The sequence below is a fragment of the Podarcis filfolensis genome (assembly GCF_964270895.1).
Source record: "Podarcis filfolensis genome assembly, chromosome: 13".
NCBI lineage: Eukaryota > Metazoa > Chordata > Lepidosauria > Squamata > Lacertidae > Podarcis > Podarcis filfolensis.
The window spans coordinates 17,708,075-17,732,052 of record NC_139615.1 but is presented as its reverse complement, the minus strand read 5'-3'; the positions used below and the strand labels follow the sequence as shown (position 1 = coordinate 17,732,052).

The following is a 23,978-nucleotide window of genomic DNA, read 5'->3' as shown; positions in this document are numbered from 1 at the left end:
TGAGGTGGTGCTTTGGGTTTTGTTATTATTCTGCTGTTGGCAGGTCGGATTGCGGCATGGCACAGTTCTCACCGAAATCACTGGGAGTGCCTTAAACTTGAAAAACTTTTTTTCAACACCCCCCCCCCCACACTTGTATCTTAACTTATGGATAGAAGGAGTGGCTTCTTGGGCCATAAATTGTTATCAGCTGTTTTCATTCCTGAACCTCCATTTTGCAACAATAGGAAAAAGAAGGCCTTTGTTTCAGAGAAGCAGCGAGGAACTGCTTTTTAAATCTTTTAATCTCCCTCCTTTGGGAGGAAGGGTAGGATATAAATTGAAATAATAATGAATGAATAAACAACAACTTCATTTGTATTGCCGCATCCCGTGAAGCGCTGCAGAGTACTTTTAGCATTAGGTTTTGTCCAACGTATCTGCCCGCTCACACACCAACTGACTCTTGCCAGCGGCAGAGGAAGCCACTCGGGTGCCTGGACCCTGTGGCGGTGCGCCCAGGGACAGTGAGTGCCGCCCATAGGGGCATGGCGAGGGTGGGGCGCACTGCAGGGCCTCCGGAGTCTGACTGCCTCCTCCCACTCAGCTGCCCTACAGCTGGGGGGGGGGGAGGCAGCAGGAGGACCATTTGGGCTGCGTGGAACCTGCGCACACCCAAGCCACCGCGTCTCTCCCAGGAGACCGCCTGGCATTTTGTGAGTGCTGCCTGGCATTTTGTCCCCCCCCCCTCAAGTGGTGACACCCGGGGCGGCCAGCACCCACCGCACCCTCCTTCCTCCACCCCTGACTCTTGCACAGGCATTTGCCTGACTCCTCTCTCCATGAGAGAGAGAAAATGCTGTCTACTAATCAGCAACTTCCCACTGTAATCACTGGGTTGTGGCAAGGAATTCGATATTAATTTTATTAGTATAGCACACTCTGCCCACCAAATGGCAATTCCATTTGTAAGATAAAGCGACACAGCAATGCCTTAGCTGGGAAGAGCCACCCAGTACAGATAGCCCCTTAGTCTTCTCCTACAACAACCTCTGCAGGTGTGCAACTTAATCTTAACAAACATTTTCTTATTATTGTTAACTCTGAATTGGGCCTCTGTCTCATGCCTTCCTAGACTATGCATTGGATGATAAGGTCTAGTTTGGATGGGAAATCAGTATGCAGAATTATAATCTGCGCAGGTCTATTTTCTGATTCTATTTTTTGTTTCCCCTGGCTTATGGTTTGGAAGCAGAGATCTTTCAAATAGTTCTTTTTCTCACTTGGCTGCTTTTAGACAGCTACGATGGGTCATTTGCAGAACTTATAAATGTGGCTTTGCACTGGAACCTGTGATCTCAACCTGGAGTTTAGAGACTTTGCATACACAGAAATACACATACAGGGTTCCTCACTCACAGGAAAAACCCATACAGCTGATCTCCCCTGCCCCAAATAGGCTACATATATAATTCTAAGCTGCAAGCGTCTTGCGTTTCACTCCTGAACTTGTTTGCTCATTGCTATCGCTCATTTGCACATCTTTCAATGTAAATCCATTGCCTGGCTTTGAGGTTGAGTAAAATAAGGGACAGGTGACAGAAGACTGGTTGGGGTAGAGGCAGAGAAGACTGTGCGCGCAGAAAACTCATAAGTTGAAGAAAAGTTATTTTGGGGTTTCAGAGAGTCAGATTACATATTACAGTGGTACCTCAGGTTACATATGCTTCAGGTTACAGACTCTGCTAACCCAGAAATAGTGCTTCAGGTTAAGAACTTTGCTTCAGGATGAGAACAGAAATCGTGCTCCAGCGGCGCGGCAGCAGCAGGAGGCCCCATTAGCTAAAGTGGTGCTTCAGGTTAAGAACAGTTTCAGGTTAAGTACGGACCTCCGGAACGAATTAAGTACTTAACCTAAAGTACCACTGTACACCCAAAGATCCCTGGATGATCTCCCATTGCTGATGTTAAACGAAATACACCTGTAAGGAAGGAACACAGGAAGCTGCCTTATACCAAGTCAGAGCATTGATCTATCTTGCTCAGCATTGTCCACACTGACAGGGAAGTGGCTCTCCAGAGTTTTAGGCAGGGGTCTTCCCCAGCTCCACATGGGGATGCCAGGGAATGAGATTGGGACCTCCTGCATACAAAGGAGAGGCTCCACCACCAATATGACTGAGGAAGAAATGCAGAGGTTGAGGTTACTTAACCCTTTGCCCACACCCCTAGCCCATAGCTGTCAACTTTTCCCTTTTCTTGCGAGGAATCCTATTCGGAATAAGGGAATTTCCCTTAAAAAAGGGGAAACGTTGACAGCTATGCCCCAGCCCATGCTACTTTTCTGATCTAAACTGCTATACCACACAAACTTTTGGCTGTGCTGTAACCCCTCTGGACAGCAGTAATGTGGTAGCATTGGAGAAGCATTGCAGAACAACTAACGAAGCAGAATCAATTCACAACTGATGCACTGTTGTGTCGAGAGTATGCTGCAGAATACATCAGCAATAAGACACCAGTGTAGGGGGGGGCTTCATTCATTCTGTCTGTGTCACACTGAAAGTGTAATATATATTTATACAGGTCAAGTACAAAAGAACTAATAAATGTGGGGGGTTTAGGAATTAAGCCAGCAGGCACAATGCTAACCTGCTGTTTGAAAACTATAGCGCGAGTATTCCTACATTTGCTCAGCTGAAAACGGCCCTCATGAGAGATTTCACAGCAATGTGAAACAGCTAAACTAGGTTTCAACCCAAGAACAAGGCAGTGGTGGGCTTGGGGCTTTAAATTTCAGCAGCACCCTGTTACAGCCTGAAGAGGAATGGGTGTGAAACCACAGTCAGCCTAAGGGAGAACCACTGTGGGAACTCCTTTCTTCTTAGTCCTTAAAGGGAGGGGGGCACTTTCCCCTAATATAATTGATTTTTGTAGCTATTTTTTGTGAATCAGTGCACTTTCCCCTAATGTGCGCATTTTTGTACACGTGTGTGTGTGTGTGTGTGTGTGTGTGTGTGTGTGTGTGTGTGCAAAATTCAGAGAAGTGCAAATTTCAAAGAACCCCTGTGTTACAGTTTGTGTGTTCTCCAAATTATGTAGTTTCTCATTAAACTGCAAAACAAAATCAAGTTTCTCTCCCATTCCTAATGTTCGCATATATGCACTTGTGCACAGTGCTGGGACAGGACACTTTGATGCCTGAAGCAGGGCCCAAATAATGGGTCCCCATTTCCTAGTAGGGTCAGTATTTTGAAAGGTTTTGTTTGCTTCACTCTCCTTCATGACAGAGCCGACCTTATGTCCACACACTGGGGACAGAAAGAGAGGCAGAGAGATTTCACCTTATTTGGCCTTCACTCCTGTCATCCAAGACAGTCATTTTAAGAGATTCAGATCCACATTGAAGGATGGAGGATGAATTCGGTTCATTTCACATTTAAAGGCAGATCCACCTAATTTGCACTTGCCAAAACAATATGTGAACACAATCATCCTTCAGAAGTCTCATTAATCCAAATTGCAAATGGCACTCGAGCCAAATAATGTGTTCAAGGAGCATAGATAAGTCTGTATAAATGTGCATATTGGTGAGAATAACATTAAAAAGTGCATTGTATTTGCAAAATATGCAAATTAGGAAAAAATGCATATACAAATGTGTGTATTAGGAGTAATGCACACTGGAAAAGCTGACATATTTTCATGAGGACTTTTTAAAAATTGCAAACTGGCACAGTAATGTGAACTGAACTTCAGATATGAACAATGAGAAACTGAGCAAAACTGAATTTGACAGATTTGCTCATCATATCCCATACCTAACCCCCATTTCTTAGATTTCCAGGAAACTGTCGTGATCATTAGACACAAAGGGAGAATTCCTGCCCTTTCAATTAGAGAGAATTTCAAATGGTCCAGGTTGTCATGCAGGGATGCAAAATTCTGTTCCTCCTGAAATTTCCTGTCCTACACAACTTTAAAAGGTTTTAAGAGTATTATAATCCTTTGCTTCTGCACTGACACATCAGATTGGTTTTCTGAAACACCTTGCCACTAGCCACTATCTGGAGTTGTTTCTGAATTTCACCTAAATCCAAATCTCAGGAAATTTGGAGTAGCCTGTTCAGGGGAAACATCTACAGAGATTTCTTGGGATACACACACACACACACACGATTTTCTGGGAATGATTCATGTGTCTCTTCTCAGTGTTGAAGACAAGGTGTTAGTCTGTAGTCCCAGAAAGCATTACAGTGGTACCACTGGTTACGTACTTAATTCGTTCCGGAGGTGCATTCTTAAACTGAAACTGTTCTTAACCTGAAGACCACCTTAGCTAATGGGGCCTCCCGCTGCTGCCACGCAGCTGCCGCGCGATTTCTGTTCTCATCCTGAAGCAAAGTTCTTAACCCGAGGTACTATTTCTGGGTTAGCAGAGTCTGTAACCTGAAGCGTATGTAACCCGAGGTACCACTGTACTCTTTGCACTTGAGATATGCTAATATCAGCTATTGATTACATTTACATCCCACTCTTCCTCCGAGGAGTTTGGGGGTAACACACATGGTGCCCCCTTTTACCCCCACCACATCCCTGGCAAGCATATTGGGCCAAGAGATGGTGATTCTCCTAAGGTCATCCAGTGACTTTCACGATGGAGTACAGATTTCTATCTGCGTCTACCCTAGTCCTTGTTTGCATTTCTTTGCCAGGTTTTTAACAGTGCTGAAAGACTCCTTGTTCAAGTGTGGATTATTTGATGGTGTTTTAATCAGTCTCTTTCTTTCTTTCTTTCTTTTTCTTTCTTTCTTTCTTTCTTTCTTTCTTTCTTTCTTTCTTTCTTTCTATTTTATTCATCAGTTTCTTTCTTTATTATTTTGTTTAGACCATTTCTATACTGCTTAATATGTATAAGAAATATCCAAAGGCAGTGCACAGAAAACAAAAACAACAGTTATGCAACTCTGTTCTTTATAGCATTTGCTCTCTAATGCAGAGGTGGGCAGCTGAGGTCCTGGGGAGCAGATACAGGCCATAAGACCATTTTATTCGGCCCTTGGCAGTCCTAACCAATTTTCATCAGGATGTAGTAAAAAGTTTGTTCCCCATCTTTTTGCTCATAAGGGAAAAGCGAGGAAAACGTTACAAAGCTATACACAAAGGAGATACTCCTCGCTTTAATTATCCTCTCTTGGATTTTTTATGTCAGATTTATGAAATTTGAGCTGTGCCTGAGTCCACGTGCTCTGTAACTTATGAAACCTTTACTGCTAGATAGTCCCAACTTTACTATGGGTGAGGTGTCAGCTCATATACAGAAAATATAGTTCTGGTCTCCAGACTTCCTACTAGAGAACATATTTGCCCCTGAGAAAAAGGCAAGGTGCCTGTTCATGGTTTAATCCCCCTTTCCCCCCGAGAACTTAAACTTTCAGTTTTTTATATATTAAATTTAGAAGCTGTAAAACAAGCAGGTTCACTTTTTTTAAAAAATGCCCCTCCGTCCCTTCTATATTAGTTAATTCCTGCTACCAACTACATGTTCTGGGGGGAAGGGGAGGGAGGTGGGGAATCAATAATGGATGCACATCAATCATGATTATGCATATCATTCCACAGTGAGAGCCACTGAATAGCTAAAGCCAAAAAGAGCATTTGTGTCTTTTAGACTTACTTATACGTGATGTCTGCTACTGAATTTGCATAATTTATTCCTTTTCTAGCATCTGAGGTGTGTCTCACCGAGTGAGTTGGGAGGAGAAGATAAAGCACAGTATTTCTCTACAAATGTCTGAATTTTCTATTAAACAGTGTCTGCTTCTTTAAATGCAAAGATCCTCTGCTGCATGGAATCTTGTTTATAGAGTATCAGGTGTTTTGATGTAGGCAGAGATTTTGTGGCGATGAAGTCGCCTCTGGCAGTAATCGACTTGAGCTGCGCTAGCATCACAGAAGGACAAAGCATGTCTCTGAATGTCATTGGCTAACACAGTCTGGGCCTAGAGCGGGGAACGGCAGGAAGCAATATGTAAGGAAGAAAGGACGGAAGTTGCAGAGGGCTTAGGGAAGAATGAGGCAGGGGACTGACAATACAGCAACCTAGGGGAGCTGGGGCAGAGGGTATGGTCCAGAAGGAAGGAGGAGACAGAAAGCTTGGAAAGCGAATGGGCAGAGGAGTGAAATGCGTATGTTATGGTGAGGAGGTAGAGGTGAAGAAGGCTGAAGTTTGCCTATTAGTGTCTTAAAATGATGGATCAAACTAATGTTTATTTATACCATTACTAGGGACAGCAACACCTGCTCACTCTACTCCCCAACCCCACCTACTTGCCAACCCCTTTGTCAGCCCTGCTTCCTTCACAGCTGCCAATCCACCCTCCCTTTAACCCTCATCCCCCCCACACTTATCCCCCCCCCGCTTGCCACAAGCCCCTCCCTTCAGCCTCAGAGCTCATCCCCAGTCCTTCCTCTCACAGCTCACTACTACTCCTACCCCCTTTTAAAGGAGAGGGAGAGCAGTTTCCTGAAGTGCCTCTCCCCACTCTGTTACAGCCCCGCTGCAGCTGGATTTAAAAGAGGGGGAAAGAAGCACTTCACAGAACCGTTTGTGAAGCAACCCCCCCACTCCCGTTGTTAAGCACGGCTGCAGTGGCATTGAATGAACGGAGGGAGGAACTTCACAGAGCCGTTTACAAGCACATTAAACTGTTCATCTAGGTCATTTACCACCCTGTCCTTATGCTGGGGTTGGCATGTCCACCTTGGCACCCATGGAATCTGCAGCAAGATGACAGCCTCACATTTTTATGTATACAGTGGTACCTCGGGTTACATATGCTTCAGGTTACAGACTCCACTAACCCCGAAATACTACCTCGGGTTAAGAACTTTGCTTCAGGATGAGAACAGAAATCGTGCTCCGGTGGCGCGGCGGAAGCAGGAGGCCCCATTAGCTAAAGTGGTGCTTCAGGTCAAGAGCAGTTTCAGGTTAAGAACGGACCTCTGGAACGAATTAAGTACTTAACCCGAGGTACCACTGTACAGGAAGCTATTTATATCCCACCTTTTCCTTCTAGGAGCTCAAGGTAGCATACATGCTTTTTTTCTCTCCCATATTACTCTTACAGTAACCCTGAAAATTAGGTTAGGCTGAGAGACAGTGACTGGCCTAAAGTCACCCACCCAGTGAGCTTTCTGGCCAAATGGGGACTTGAACCCTCTCCCAGGTCCTAAGTTCAACGCTTTAACCACTACACCGCTCTGGCAGGACTCCAGCCGGCTTCTAATGTGGACACTGTGGAGTGATTCATGGCTACTTTTTGCCTAGAAGCAAGGGGCCATTTTGGCTGAGCAAGTACAGTCAAACCTTGGTTGTCGAACGTAATCCATTCTGGAGGTCCATTCAGCTTCCGAAATGTTCAACAACTGAGGCGCGGCTTCTAATTGGCAGCAGGAGCTTCTTGCACTCAAGTGGAAGCCGTGTTCGGCTTCCGAAAAATGTTCGAAAACCGGAACACTTACCTCTGGGATTTTGGCGTTTGGGAGCCGAAACGTTCCAAAACGGAGGCATTTGGGAACCAAGGTTTGACTGTAATTCAGCTCAAGCATGTCTCCTGTTTTGTTATTGTCAGTCGGCTATGTTGGGATGAGGCCCGAAGCTGGATAGCAACAATCCAACTCGCAACATGCCATGTTGTTTCAGGAAAGTGGGTAGGGGACGTGCCAGAAGGCAGGACAAGCCAGACTGTGATATAAAAACAACTGGCAAGTGAGACCGTCAGAAACAACAGGCACCCAAGTGTGGGAGTCATAAAGCCATAGCAGAGGCTTGTAATATTGCAGGGTGCCCCCTGACCTCGTGACCAGCACTCCAAGCTTTACAATGTATTGGAATGTATTGACCTTAAATGGAGTTGTGTTTCCTCTGGGCAGTGATGACCCTATATGGTGATGTGTGTAATAAAAGCCTTGACCGGATGAGGTAACGTGAGACATTGGCAAACGGCCATGCGGCTGGAGAGAACAAAGGAGAATAAATCGGAGGAGGGCAGAGAAAGGAGCTGCTCTTATCCATCATGAAAATATAGCTGGCCTTCTGTGTCATTTTTCTATGCTGTGCGCCATTTAATGACGGCTGGACTCCGTCACCCAAGCATGGTGAGGCCGAAAGCCAAGTTAATGCAGGCCCTGTTGTATGGAGTCAAGAGGCGAAGGAATCGGAAAGCACCAGGCTGGGGCCAAGTAGGAGTAGAGAAAGGCCAGACAAATTGTGATTTCATCCAAGGGTGAGCAAAGGGCAGGTCTGGATCAACTTGTAGATAAAAATGTGCATATTAGTGAAAGTAACCTACAGAGATGCAAAAAAATATATACTAGTCAAAACTGCATACTAAATGTATTCACTGGGAGATATTTGCCCTAAAGTGCTGATGAATTTTTATGAGGATTCTTTTTATAAAATGGCAAATTGCAGAAATGTGGAGAACTGAATTTAAGATTAGGAAAACGAGAAACAGAGAACTGAAATAGACACCGTGGTCCTTCTCTACTCCCTCCTCTAGATTATATTGCAGAAATGAAGCAAGCAGGGGGTGGGGGAGTTGTAGAGTAACCAGGAGTGGGTCTCTAAGCCCCTTTCAGTTCTGGTACTCAAGAAACAATATTGGGCTCAGAATAATTTAATTCTAATTGTATGTCTTTTGCACTGGGGTGCAGCTGGTGGATATGGGGGTTCTAGTAAAAAGCAAAGTAGAGCCCAGAAGCCTAAAGACTGCCAAACCCTGGTTTGGTGCCAGAATCCAGAGTTAGCAAAACTAGTCAATAACTAGTCATTCTGAGGTCCAGGACAGCATCTCAGTTCTACACCTAACCCTGCCATTTCCTGGGAACTGATACTAGAGGAAAATAAAACCATTTGTGGATCTTTAACAGTGCTGCTGCTAAAAGTTCCAATTTCTCACAGCTGAGGTGAACTGGTCCTCCTTGAAATAAATGGGGAGGTAGGGAAACTCACATCTTGATAAAAGTGCTGAAATGGCTACCATGGGCATAAAAACATGACGGTACTCCATTCTGATGTGTGCCGTGACAAAAAAAACCCCAAGCCCTATATAAGTTTTAAGTCCTCCTGCAGCTGGTGCCCAGCGCTGCATCACTTCAACTTTCTCATCACCCATCAGAAGCATTCTGTTGATGAATGAGCCTCCTTGCATGATGCCGCAGGCAAAAGATCACTGAAAAGTTCCTCTCTCTCAAGCCCCGAGCAAGCCAATATATAACTATTCATCTCCAATCTTGAGCACGTGCCAAAAATTAAGATTGTTTGAGAACCAAACTGCACATCACCTTTGCTGATTCTTTATGAATGAAATGCAGCTGTGGGAGCTCGTCAGCTTGATCGGAGCAGCTGTATGCACCACTTTCCAAATCAAAGTCAACTCCTCAAGCCTTGCATGTGTCTTACAATGTACTGTACATGTGTGAATGGACCTTCAGCACCGCTGGCTGAAATTTCATACCACCTCATGCTTCTGAGGTTGCCAACTTTTTACAGCAGCTATGCCTTTGTGGTTCAGGATTTGTTGTGAGGTGACGACGTTTATCCCTGTGCTGTGCAATGTTTCACCTGATGGTTTTTGTATATGAAACTGTTGTTAGAGGCACATGAGCCAACCAGGTTGGCTGCTGAAGTGTGTTAAGTGCCGTATTTTTCGCTCTAGATGCACTGGACCATAGGAGGGGGAGAACGGGGGGGGGGAATTCTCCCCCTCTCTGCTCAGCGCCCCTTCAGCGAAGCGGCAGGAGAAACGGAGCCCCTTCCATTTCTCCTCCCGCTTCGCTGAAGGGGCGCTGCGCAGAGAAGGAAAACTGTCCAGCGCCTCTCCAGCGAAGCGAAGCCTGGAGAGCAAGAGGGATTGGTGTGCACCAACCCCTCTCGCTCTTCAGGCGGCTATCTGCAAGCCTTCAGAGCGCAGCGGGAACTCCTGCTGCGCTCCGAAGGCTTGCGGATAGCTGCCTGAAGCCCCCGGAGGGCAGCGGGAGTTCCCTGCCCTCCGGGGGCTTCAGGCGGCTTCAGCGAAAGCAACGCGAAGCCTCCGGAGCGCGGGGGGAGCTCTCCCTCTGCGCTTCGGAGGCTTCGCGTTGCTATCGCTGAAGCAAAGGAGCCTGCATTCGCTCCATAGGACGCACACACATTTCCCCTTCATTTTTGGAGGGGGAAAAGTGCGTCCTATAGAGCAAAAAATACGGTAATTACCTGATGAAAAATTAAGACGCATGTGTGAACTGGCAGACAATGGCTCAGTAGAGAAGCAATCTTGGCAAAAGACCCATTGCCCTGGGCTACAGTTTGCCTGCTATCAATAGTTATGTCCTCTCAAAACTCACGTCAGCAGACTTACCAAGGCCAAAGTTAGAAACAATGTATTTGCCAGGACCAAATACTTGCTTGGTGTGCTGCTTTGACAGGGCTTTCCTAGCCAACCTACATTTTTCTGAAGGCTTGCCCTTTTCACTCACACCCAAAAACCTTTCTGCTTCATTTCATCATAGCAGAGCTGCTCTTAAATCGCTTCCTGGCTAAATGATTGTGAGCTCCAGGTGCAAACCGATCGCAAAAATGGGCTAAAAGAATCCTTTGATGGATTAATCCTTATCATTATGGTCCTCTTCCCCCAACAGCAACTACTCCATCCACAATCATTTTGCAGACAAATTGGAGAGCTTAGAATGCCAGACAAATGGGAGGCAGAGAGACGGAAGGAGCAGGATAGTTAGCTTGGAGAAAAGAAGATTAAACGAAGGCGTGATAACTGGTTTCAGATGCTTAAAAGAGGCAGATGGAACGCATGAAGGAAAACAGAGGGAATGAACACCCCTTCACTTCTGAACTGTGAAAAAAAGTATTGTGCTTTTGAATTAGGAGAGCTGGGTCAGTTTGGCTTTACACATCACAAGAACAATGCCTAAAATAAGCCAGGTTGTGGCAACTACTTCAAGAAACAGGTTCAGAACATAATTAAAGGGCATTGATTTCTTTCATTTATTAGATTTTAAAAGGTGGTGTTATTAGTATCATCAACAAAATACTCATTGTTCATGATGTTTTGCAAAGCGTAAGAGATCAAGTCTCTGCCCCAAGGAATTTACAATCTATCACACTTTGTTTCATGATATGTAATGATTTGGAGGGAAAGGGTTTAAAACACTGGGCTGTTGTTTAATAAAAAGGCAACTTGATGAAGAGGGGATAGGATTCTTGGTCATGGCAACAGCAACGCATGGATTTATCTGCACCACTAATTTATTTTAAATAACATTTACTTACCTTATGCTTACACATTCCCTTAAAAACAGTGTTATGGAACAGTAAAGAAGACAGGTAAAGGTAAAGGTACCCCTGCCCGTACGGGCCAGTCGTGTCCGACTCTAGGGTTGTGCGCCCATCTCACTTAAGAGGCCGGGGGCCAGCGCTGTCCGGAGACACTTCCGGATCACGTGGCCAGCGTGACGAAGCTGCTCTGGCGAGCCGGCACCAGCGCAGCACACGGAAACGCCGTTTACCTTCCCGCTATAAAGTGGTACCTATTTATCTACTTGCACTTAGGGGTGCTTTCAAACTGCTAGGTGGGCAGGAGCTGGGACCGAAAGACGGGAGCTCACCCCGCCGCGGGGATTCGAACCGCCGACCATACGATCGGCAAGCCCTAGGCACTGTGGTTTTACCCACAGCGCCACCCGCGTCCCAGAGCAGTTATTAAAAACAGTAAAATAGCAGAAAATGACAAATACTAAGCAGCAATAAAATGGCAAAAAAATGTTCAAATCAATAAGCAGCATTAAGCAACTAATACAAGCTGTGCAACCACTTCAGATGAATCTCAAACCAAAGCAAGCCTTGTCTGAAGTGAGTTAAGACAGCTTCAGATTGGTCAGAAGTGAGTTTGATTGATACAAAGTGCTTTGGACCAATCCAGAGCATAAAACACTCTCTAAGAAAGCCAGACAGCCTGTCTCCAAAGTGTTTCAAAACAACACCAAATAAGAAGAATGCAGGGGTGGGGAAAGGGGAACCAGGAGAGCCAACACTTTTCCCATCAGTGTTTATGGGCAGGGGTAGAGAAGTGTTAACAATTGCTCTCACTGCTTTTCATTCACTGGTAAGCTCTCTGAACACTAGAAAGTGTTTGATAGCATTTGCTGCACTTGTATTTTGCTTATTCTTCAGTTTCCTACTCAGTCTTTTTTTCTGTTTGTGTTTGTTTGTTTTCCAACCCTTCCTAATCAATCCCTGTCCCATCCTCAGTCATTTGTTCAGTTTATATTTTGTTAATCCTTCAGTTCATACCAGTACCCTACCTTTCTTATTTAACTGTTGGTTACGAGTCCTTTCCCAATCATTCCCAGTTCCATCCTTACTCTTAAAAATAAAAACAGTTTGTTGTCTTAGTCTTACTGTTGACTCAGGCTATGTCACTTCCCGTATCCCTATCGCCTACAATTTTGGTCCAAGTTTTTTTTTTTAGCTTAGGTATTCATTTTATTTGCAGCCATGTTCTGTTTTCTGTGCCTGCCTTTGTCAGTACTTTGGCTTGAGCGTGTGTGCCAGAAAGTCTTATGAGTACATTGTACACAGTCAGTGCACAAGCACACAGTGAGTGTATAAATATTGAAGTTTTAGCACTAGCATGAGACATCTACAAAGCAACCACGGTGCCATCACCAGAGGCAGAGATTGCAGAGCTGCCAGCCAGTACCAGAGGCAGAGATGACAAGCAGTGCTGGCAGTAGCAGCAACAGCACTGGCCAAATTGGTCCTTTTCCCAGTTAAGCTAGTCTATCCTAGTGGAGTCTGCAGTGGTGGCCAGCAGCAGCAGCAGCAGCAGCAGCAGCCCATGCAGATTCTTCCTTGCCCTGAGTCTGCTGCTAGTGGGAACAAGCCTACTCCAATTGCCAAGAGATTATTTGAGGAGGAAGTAGGCACTGGCAGCAGCAGCATTGTAGGGGCATCAACTGTGGTTGGAAAAGAGAGGAAATCCAGTCCGCTGTTGGACATCAAGATCTCTGAGGAGATGTGTCTGCTGTCCTTAGCTGCCTGAACATGGGAGCTTGAGAAGTGGCAGGACTGAACACTATGCTGACTGTATAGTCTTTAAAAATACTGTATATGTTATTTTTTTGAAAAAGACACAATTTAAAGGTGGCTAGCACACACACACAAAACTCTGCATCCAGGCACCTGCTATTTGGTTCAGCTAATCACCCCTGGAAGGCCTACCATGTCTCCAAGTTGCATGCACTTACATGAAACAACAAGAAGGTTATGGCCATTTTACCTTTAAAGTACTTACAGTATTTTAATTTGGCAGGGGGAATCATCTTTAACATGGCTAGCACAAAAAACCTGGATTTACCTGTCTGAAATTTGGTATGGTTAATCCCCTCTGTGGAACGCCCTCCCACCAGATGCCAAGGAAATAAACAACTATCTGACTTTTAGAAGACATCTGAAGGCAGCCCTGTTCAGGGAAATTTTTAAAGTTTGATTGTGTTTTTAATATTCTGTTGGAAGCCACTGGGGAGGCCCAGCCAGATGGGTTGGGTATAAGTAATAAATAATTATTATTATTATTATTATTATTATTATTATTATTATTATTATGCTGTCACCAACTTTCATGCAAACAAACAAAAAAATATGGCTGTGTTTGTTTCCCAATACAAGTTAATGGGAGATCTGAAGGTTCATATTTCTGAATTCAGATTTGGGGTTCGAATCACATCAGATATGCATTGATCTGAACTGAATTGGGCCCCAAACCAAAGGGTGGGGAGGCTTGCGCATCCAACCACCAACCATTTATTTATAAGTCAAGTTTCCTAATTTGGCAGAGACTTCTAAACTCTTTCAACTGAACACACATAGATACCTGCTGAAAGGAGCACATGCACACAGGGTTATTGGCCGTAAGGCTTGCATGCCCCTCTGCACAGTTTTGACCCTTGCCTGTTTAGGCAAATGCCTGAAGACGACTACAGTGTATGAATGCAAAGATGCCCAATGTTGGGGCTTTCCCTGAGAATGACACACAGATTATAATCCTGTCCTTCCGATATGAAAATGAGCCATCACTCTGCAGCTCAAAAAATAGTCCAGTGATACAGTCTCAATACAGAGCTCCAGAGACTGATCAGATTGTACCAACTCTGGTTCAAGACCAAAAAAAAAAAAAAGGCTGAAAGGGGGGGAGGGCGCGGGGAAGGTTTAAAGCAGGCATGTCCAAAGCCCGTTTTGGGGGCCTAATCCAGCCCACTGGTCCATCTAATCCGGTCCCTGTGGCAGTTTATGTCCTGAGGTAAAATTGTAAAAAAAAAGCTCATCAACGTTGGTCAGCCCTCGCACATGTTCACTTCAAATCTGGCCCTCTTTGAAAAAAGTTTGGGCACCCCTGGTTTAAAGAAAACCTTGGAAATGAAAGAGTGCCAGTTATATCTGGACACATTCCCTGTTTAGAAACGAGGCACCAGTTTTTCACAGCAGGAGGGTAATGACTTAGCCAGGCAGCCATGGCAGGGAAACGGACTCTCTCCATCAAACGGAAACTAGACGCCTGTCTAAAAGAGACAGAAGATGGAAGGGCTTGATTTGGATGTCCCTCTTGGCTTTAATCACAGCTTTTCTCATACACTTTGGTTCTGCATCCAGTTGTCTGCACAAGCTTAGCACAATGATATAGACAGGCTAGACAACTGCCTAGGAAGACATAAATCAAAGGCACCACCTGGTGCAGACTGTACTCTGTTCCCAGTTTGTGGGAGAGAGCTCCTGCCCACCCCGGAAACAAAAAATCTTGAGCCTTTATTATGCCCAGGAGAGAGAGGGAAAGGACAGATAGTTAATTAGACAGATAGAAAGACTTCGACACTGTGATATCTCTTTTTCTAGAAATTAAACTTAGGAGAGATACATTTCTAGATGCTGGGACTCAAGACTATCTAAAAAGAAACACCATATTACTGTATATGGATTCGTGGTGAGAGAAATGCACACTGTGCCTCCTCAGGGAAAACTTTAACCATTTCTTACTTCAAATGTTCTGGAGCTCAAAAAACTGCACTAAAAACCAATGCAGCTCGAGTGAATAGCACATTTATATTTCTGTCTGCTCTGTTTTTATTTTGCTGATTTTTTTCTAATGATTTTTGAGTCAACTGTTTTCTTTCCATTAACCTTTTCTTTGTTTCTGTTTGTATATTTATGGGTACTTCCAAATGGGTGTTTGCTGTGGGATCAGTGCTCCTCGTGAATGTATTTTATTTTATTATTATTATTATTATTATTGCAGAATCCACACTATGTCATGTGCACCAAAATGCCAGCCTATATTCCCCACCCCACCAAACTTCAATTTAATCTGGATCTTCCCTTTCTGGGGAAAATCTGATAAATTAAAAAACAAAACAGAAAAACCCCCACTGCTTAGCAACTACCCATTTGTAATACCTCAGCAACCTGCTTTACAACCCACCTGGAAGCACCCTATGCAACTTATTGCAAGCAACCTGGTCATTGTTTGGGAGGAAGTAGTGACCCTAGGATTAAATTTATATAGGAATTGATGGATATCTCAATTTCAGTCTCTAACTTTTCCAAACCTGTGTTTCGTTAGCTCCATTTCCACATGTTTTGTTTTTTTTAAGTCTGCATGGAAATTTGTGCACAGTATCGTGTATATTTATCATGCTAGCATTCTTGTATGTATTTTGCCTAATACACACATTTTAAAGAAACCTTTCCTAATATAATTAATTTTTGTGTACACTTTCCTTTACATTTTTTTTTTTGCATTTTGCATTTTGCAAATTTCAAAGGATAGCTGTGTTTCGCTTTTCCTATGAATGCAGAAAGTGTGAATTAGAGAGATTCAAAGGGGAAATGTGAGCTAGATGAATTTCTCCACCATCCCTAAACATGAGTACTGCTTCCAGACTGAATGAGTTAGCTATTGGCCTCCTCCTGTGACTTGACCCAGTTGCTTGAGTAATCTAACACCATTTGGTTTGCCAGCCTCTTTCCACATCAGCTTTCTCTCTTTGGCACACTGGAATCACCAGGGCTGCATTGGTTAATCTGTGGGGACCAGCAGGCAGGCAATTCTTTGCTATGGAACAGGGCAATAAGGATGATTGTTGTTGGTGCCGTGACTTCGTCTTTCCTTCGAGCGGCAAGTTTCTTCATGCGTGGCGTGAAAGCACGAAGGAAAATGTGTGAGTGATGTGTATCCCCAGTGTCTCATGCCAGGAGGAGCTTGAACCAACTCCCCATAAACAAGATTCACAAGCTGTTCCTGTAGTACAGGGATGGGTAACTTTTCCAGCTCTTGCTGCACTACAACTCCCATCATCTCTGACCATTGGCCATGCTGGCCGGGGCTGATGGGAGGGGGTCCAACACCATCTGGAGGACCACAGGTTCCTATAGCCCAAGAATATGCTTCTCAGCATAGGGAATGTATGAACATCCTCCCATATAAACCAGTAATGCTGCTAGATTAACCAGTGGTCCATCTAACTGAGCAGCAGCACTAGGATCTAGTCTGCCTGGCAGTAGCTCTCTAGGGTCTGAAGCAAGAGATTTTTCCTCATCTGCTTCCCAATATCCTTTCTCACCCAGCACTGCCAGGGATAAAATGTGGGCTGCTCTGTCACTGATCTATAGTCACTTCTCATATGAGAAACCCAAAGCATGTTAGGAAGACATACGACTGAAGCACACGCCTCATACTCTGCTTTCATGTTATGTATTTTCTTATCCTAAGGTGTAATGCCAGCAGCAGAATACAAAATGAGCTAAAGAACCGACTCCTTTCCCCATTGTGTAGGTTCTAATGAAGACCATGGTTATGGCCTACAGCAGCCATTGAAAACAGAGCTTGCTAAAGATGAAGGGTGAGGTGGTAGAGTTGAAAGGATATAGGAAGAGGAGAAACTCTACAAAATTTGAAATGTTTTTTTGAAGTCTGGAGAAAGTTCAGATAGGAAACCTGTAAGAAAGCCTACTGTCAAAGCGGAGAGACAGAGCAGAATAATAATAATAATAATATTTTTTTTATTTATACCCTGCCCTCCCCAGCCAAGGCCGGGCTCAGAGCGGCTTACAAGCAATAATAAAAACAAGATGAATGATTACAACTTAAAAACAAAAATAAAATACAACATTAAAATAATGGAACATTAAAATATTAAAATGTAGCCTCATCGCAGGAGGAGAAGGAAAAGAAAAAAGAAAGAGAGGGAGGGAGGGAATCAAATTGGCTCCAAGCCAAAGGCCAGGCGGAACAACCCTGTCTTACAGGCCCTGCGGAAAGAAATCAGATCCTGCAGGGCCCTGGTCTCATGAGGCAGAGCGTTCCACCAGGCGGGAGCCAGAGTTGAAAAGGCCCTAGCTCTGGTTGAGGCCAATCTAACTTCCTTAGGGCCTGGGACCACTAGGGTGTTGTTATTTATGGACCTTGAGGCTCTCCGTGGGGCATACCGGGAGAGGCGGTCCCGTAGGTACGAGGGTCCTAGGCCGTGAAGGGCTTTAAAGGTCAAAAGCAGCACCTTAAATCTGACCCTGTACTCCACCGGGAGCCAGTGCAGCTTGAAAAGCACTGGGTGAATATGCTCCCATGGCAGAGACCCCGTGAGGAGCCTCCCTGCAGCATTCTGTACCCATTGGAGTTTCTGGGACAGCTTCAAGGGCAGCCCCGCGTAGAGCGAATTACAGTAGTCAAGCCTGGAGATGACCGTCGCATGGATCACTGTGGCCAGGTCGGGGTGGGAAAGGTAAGGGACCAACTGCTTGAGGCAGAAGAGGCAGAGAGCTATTATTTCCAAAGAGAAGACTTTATTGCAGAATCACTGGGGCTCCTTGTCATTGATAGAAGTTTCTGAGAGATGATTTAAACAAAGGTGAGATGACCTAGGTTCTGTCACTCCATAAATGAAATTCACATTTGGTGTCTGGTGAACTCCAGTCCTAGAGCTGCAACGCTTTACTGGATTTCTGAAGCATTAGATTTGTCTGATATCCAGCTATATGAATGACCTTTGACAGCTGTGGCTCTGCAATGACCCTCCCATTCTCTTTTTCAAGTTGAGCGATATCTGAAGAAGAATGAGGCTTAGAATAACAAAAACCTCTCAAAAGTCTGAGGATTTTTAAAGCATGCTTCAGCATTAATTATCTAACAAGTACTTATTTGGGAAGCAGCTGGTGGCAAAGCTAATCAACATAAGGTGAGTAAATTAGCGGCAAGGGCCAAAATCGGATATATAATAAACATAGCAGCAGCAGGGCATCAATTAAAAGCAGCAATACAAACATAAAAGGTTATTTTAAAAACTCAGGGAAATAGAACTTCATTTATTTATTATTTTTATATTCTGCCTTTCCTCCAATAAGCTCAAGGCAGCATACACAGTTGTCTTTCACATATAAATTTTATCATCACAATATTGTTAGGTAGGTTAGGCTAAGACAACTACTGGCCCAAGGTCACTAGTGAGGTTATAGCGGGTGAGGTTGGGGGTGAACCTCAGTTTCCCCCATTCTAGTCTGACACTCTTAACTACAACATCACGAATCTTTGTTTTGTTTTTTGTTTTGTTTTTAATTGGGCTAACAGCAGCAGCAAAAATACACATCAGGCTGGCACAATAAAAATAAAGGGCTGAGCACATGTAGAATAAAACAAAACCCATTACTGTCATAGGCAGGATCATAGCTGTCAACTTTTCCCTTTTCTTGCAATGAATCCCATTTGGAATAAGGGAATTTCCCTTTAAAAAAGGGAAAGGTTGACAGCTACGGGCAGGATTAATCTTACAGACATAATATCACATATTTTTGAATCAACCCTAATCTACTGACAAGCGGAGAGAGGTGACACCAGCTTTTATTTTTACTTCTGCCTATTCGAAACTGCATTCCAGAACCAATTCACACATGCATAGCTATCACTTGTTTGCTGCACACTTAATGTGTAAAAGTCTTTCCAGAATGGTATGGATGCCGTCACCTTGCTGAAGCTAAGCAGGTCTGGGTCTAATCTGTGCTTGGATGAGAGACTGCCTGGGAACCACATGTATGCTGTACTGTGTTGTGTTCGGTGAATGTGGAATAGAAATGTAACAAAAAACATTGATCATAGAATAACTGAGAGCTGAGAAAATCAGCAACATCTATTTATATGTGACCCAACAAAGTCCCCACAAGAATAGGCGATGCAACCCCAAACCTGAGTATTGTACTCAAAGTAGGGTCATTAAACACACATTTAATATGCTATTAAAGATCCATAAGAAAACATGCACTTGAAGCAAAATTAAACTTACCAAGTCAGTGGAAAAACTGAAGTATAAATGGGCTTCAAAGCAATAATGTCCAAGCGAAGCAGGTTCAAATTCCAGTTAGAAGTCAAATCTCTCCAGTAAAAACTGCTCCACATTATTTTGACTCTGGCCTTCACCATCACCTGTATGAGATTTCACTTCATTGTGTTTGAGATGTAATCGTGAAGGATCATTCATATCTTCTTCAGCTGCAGACAAAAAGGTACAGTTTACATGTTTTGAATACTGGAACTTAGCATCTAAAGCACATGAACAAATAATACGGGGCACAAACAAAAACCTTCCAAGTCCTAAGGACAGGCTGTCAATAAGACTTCCAAATAAAGAGAGTTGTTCATTTGCATAGAATAAATACCCATGGGGGAGTGACAGGCTCTTATGCTGACCAAAACATAATCATTAAAATATCTGTACATTCTTACAAATATGCATAGGTTGGAAGCCTGTGGCCACGTGCCTGCTATCCATGTGCATTTATCCTAAACAAATGAATGCCTGAAAAGGGCTGAATAAGATAGGCTAAAACATTCAGCGAGGGTGCAAAGCCGTGCCTAGGGGTGTGGTGGAGTGTGAGGAGACTCCCAAGGACCAGACAGAGAAGCTGGGGGGGGGGCTGCATTTGTCCCCACCAGGCTCCAGGTTCCTGAAGCAGCACGAGGTGACAGGCAGCAACAGGTTTGCAGCTGCCATTTTAATTCCTCACAATCCCACTACCACCAAGCACCACTCTGGGGCATTGTGGGAAATTTAAATGGTGGGTACCCAGACCGAGCCACCTGCCAAGCCTGCTTTACTCCACAGTCCCCCTTAGACCATGAATAGGCACAGGAAGCTGCCTTAGGTTGTATTGATTGGGCAAGGTGGGGCATGACCTGCCTCAGGTGGAAGAATCTGGGGCATCTTTAAAGATACCTTTTTTTCTGTTCAGTAGTATATGCATGCTATTAATAAAACTAAAGTCCAACATATTTTAATGAGAGTGTTTATTAATTATAATTATTACCATAATGGGGATGGGTGACTGAGGGTAAGAAATCAGCATGAGGCTTCTGTGGCAACTCCAAATTCATTCTGACCTCAGAAAAATGCCCTGCACTAAGGCTGCTTTCTTGTTTCCTTTTTAATTTTCAAAATTGGTAGAACTCTTCTGTCCCCATAAAGCAAACAGGAGGAGTTACAAGGTTAAAAAAGGATCATAAGGAGTACATGAACAAGGAGTCAGCTAATAAGAAGGCATCATTGTGTGTCGCAACTGCTACACCTGTGAGGTGTAATGATTTTGAGTGTTAGATTTACATTCAAAGCAGTGGTTCCCAAACTGTAGTCATGAACCACCAGTGTTCCAAGAGGCTCATTCAGGTGGTCTGTGGTGTGTCTGTGGGTTTGTGGCTGAATATGGGAGATGGCACATCCATCACATTAAATATTCATATTGATTTTCAGTTGTATATTTATTGCTTCTTTCATTTCTTATATCGTATTACAGTTTGAATTATATGGAACTGCAATTGGCAGAAAAAATAATAATTAAGCGGTTCTTTCCCCCCCACCACCCCGGGCCCTCAGCAATTTTCAAGTGGCTCATGGGAGGAGGTTAAATTTGGCAACCACGGATATAGAGAGACCTGGGTTCAAGCCCAGTCCTTAGCCACAAAGCTTATTCAGTGACGCTGAAAACAGTCTCTTTAAAGCAAATTTGCGTCTTCTGCGGATTGCCATTTTTCAGTAAATAGGAAGTTTTCGCAGGGAAAACTCTGGAGCGAAACAAAGCGTGGTTGCTCACGGAGCTTTAAAGTGTGGGCCATGGTGTAAAAATACGTGGAGGAAATTTAAGTGCGGATGGACCCTGATCCCCAACCTGCTTCTGGGACTGTTGTGAGGATGAAAGGGACACACAGACACATTTGCACACCTGGCTCTTGGCCCTGAGTTCATTTAAGGAAGGATGGGATTAAAAATACATCAAGCAAATCAACCATGGATTAGCAAAATGGACAACCAGGCCTCACTGGAATAGGGTGTAGAATGATGGCTTACATCTGGCTGAAAGCCAGGACTCCCAGATTGTCCAGGAGAAGAAAGTGAAATCAAGGGAGTTGCAGCAACCGTTTTTGGTTGCTGTGGGAAGGAACTGGGGATTGGTGTGACATAATGGGAAGGCTGAGAGCCAGGGCCCCTATATTCAGCTGTCTCCCACGGTTGGGTCCAGGAGTGATTGGTTTCTTTCTTAGCCTGACAGGGTTGAGTGACTGTGCTGTAACTCAATCATCGGCTTGGGCTGGTGGGCCACAGCTTGGAGCGCAGCCCGGAAAACAGGGATTGGAGCCAATTACTTGGCTAATACTCCTGGCTTATCTCCCTGTAACCAGAGCCATCCCTGCGTTTTGCTGAGCTAGGCCCGACTCTGAGTAACTAACCACTGGAAGACATGTCTGGAAAGTGTACACATGGCAATCATATGCAAGTTTGCTGGCGTGTAATAGGTTTTGTTTTTTAAAGTCATCGATGGAGTTGTCTTGGGCAAAGCACTATATTTCAGCAGTCTACCTCAGCATTGCTCTCGGCTCACTGACAAAGCTTTACAAACAAAATTGGTGTCTGAGGAAAGGAAGTGGGGCTAATATCCCCCCCCCCTCACGCCGCCATCTGTATGCTCAAACTGTGTGAGCCAGTTTATATAATCTGTTATGTACTGAAGTTCTCTTTTTTTTAAAAATTTTTTTTTATTAAAGGTTTTTATAACAGTAACAAACATATAACAAATACATAAACAGACATAAACAAAAACAAAACAAAAAACATGTACCATTTCATATCTTAATTTCTTATACCTTTCTTCCCCGACTTCCTCATGCTTCCCTTTTCTGTATTCCAAATTCTTATCAATTACTCAGCAAATCTTCCCTTATTTTAATTTAAATTTAATCTTTCCTTATTCTCCTTGTCTTAACCCTAACTAATAGTAACCGTTTACTTTCCAGTCCAACATCATTCTAACTTTCATTAATTTTGTAGTATTTCTTTAAATAGTCCTTGAACTTTTTCCATTCTTCTTGCGCTGCTTCTCTTCCCTGGTTTCGGATTCTGCTCGTCATTTCTGCCAGGCCTATGTACTGAAGTTCTCACCCTGGGCCAGCAGGGGGATACTGTAGATAGTTTTCACTCAGGTCCACATATGCAAATAAGGAATTGAAAGTGACGTTCAGTGATTGAATAGTTACAGAAAGTGGTTACTGTTGCGTTGTAGTGGAGCTCTATATAAGCAGACTGGCTGAACCCTTCAGTTCAGTTCAGTTCTGTTCTGGCCTGTGAATAAACAAGAGCTGTTTGAAGAATCGCTGTATCGTCTGATATGTTCACCCACAACTTAACACAATCAACAAATCAAATTGTAAACTCTTTCCAAGGCTGTTCGATGTCAGGGTGCAAATTTCTGTTGGGAGAGAGACGGGGAAATGCGTCCCTGTTAATTCTCCTCTGCCTCTCAGCAGCTTTTGATACCATCAACCGTGGTATCCTTCTGGAGCAGCTGTCTGAGTTATGAGTGTGTGGCGCTGCTTTGCAGTGGATCCGATCCTACTTTGATGGTCATTTCCAGAGGGTGGTATACAAATGTACCCTTTTCTCCAATCTATTTATTTGGTGGTAATGGTGGCTCCAGCGAAGGCAGAAAGCGAAGGAAGATGGGTTTCGCCTTCTTCCTCTGCTGCCTGGTGTTCTGCTATGCAAGTAGCTGCTGGGAAATTTATTTTCCCAAGGACAACTGTAGTGCTTGAAACTCAGCAACCAATTCAGATTGATTGCCATCACTAATCTCCATTCTTCCTTTGCCCTTATATAATTTTAATATAATACGGTGTGTGCCTTGAACTCTCCCCAGTTCTAGAGGACAGTTAGATAAGACATCACTGCTTTTCAGGGTGAGATAACTCACCATTTAATAATTAGAACTGACATCGGAAAATGAATTTTGGGCCAGAGTGCAATTCTGAACCAAATTCAATTTAGTCTAGTTAGCCTGGGGGTGGAGTTGAGGAGAGATCTGAGAGTATGCTATATTCTCTAATTCAGCATTGTTTTTGTACATTCCAAATAATTTTTACTGGACCAAGCATATGCTCAGAGATGCCGTTCTTTCATTTTTTCATAGTCTTATGTTGTCCAGGACCAGCACCACATTTGAGGGAGCCCTTGGCAAATAGCCCTCTTTTGGGGCTCCTTCTACATTGATAGAACCCCAGTGGTGTGCTTAGCTGGTGGTGACAGTGGCAGGCAGTCATTTTAATTTCTCAGAGTGCCCCAAAGCGACACTGCATTGAGATTGCTCTGAGAATATAAAATGGCCGCCTGCCACTGCCAGGCGCAAGGCAACTAGGGGAGGCACTTGTACCAGTAGTGGGCCTTGTCAGAACACTATGGGCCACATCCTCCTCTACACACTTGTTAAACATATCAGGGCCCTGTCACACTATTAATGTATTGCGTATACATCTCGCAATTACATGTGATGTTGTGCCGGACCATTTCCCTGCCTTCCTTTGAATATAACCCTACTGGTCAAAAACCTAGAGGCAGCTGTTGCTGGGGAGAACCAGGGAGCC

General features: G+C 44.1%; 1 protein-coding gene and 1 long non-coding RNA gene across 5 annotated transcripts in view; one reads left to right on the top strand and one right to left on the bottom strand.

The window, feature by feature from the left end:
* CACNG6 (calcium voltage-gated channel auxiliary subunit gamma 6) overlaps positions 1–23,978 on the top strand; it is a 40,209-nt gene that overhangs the window by 2,348 nt on the left and 13,883 nt on the right. The window lies entirely within an intron of this gene.
* Positions 1–23,978, bottom strand: part of LOC310748381 — a 77,410-nt gene that overhangs the window by 47,319 nt on the left and 6,113 nt on the right. For 2 of the 3 annotated variants that reach the window (XR_014541308.1, XR_014541309.1), the window contains exon 2: positions 19,360–19,565. This is a non-coding gene — a long non-coding RNA (uncharacterized lncRNA). Of the gene's footprint in view, positions 1–17,847; positions 18,130–19,359; positions 19,566–23,978 lie in introns of those variants that run through there. The other variant, XR_014541310.1, reaches the window with a different exon arrangement.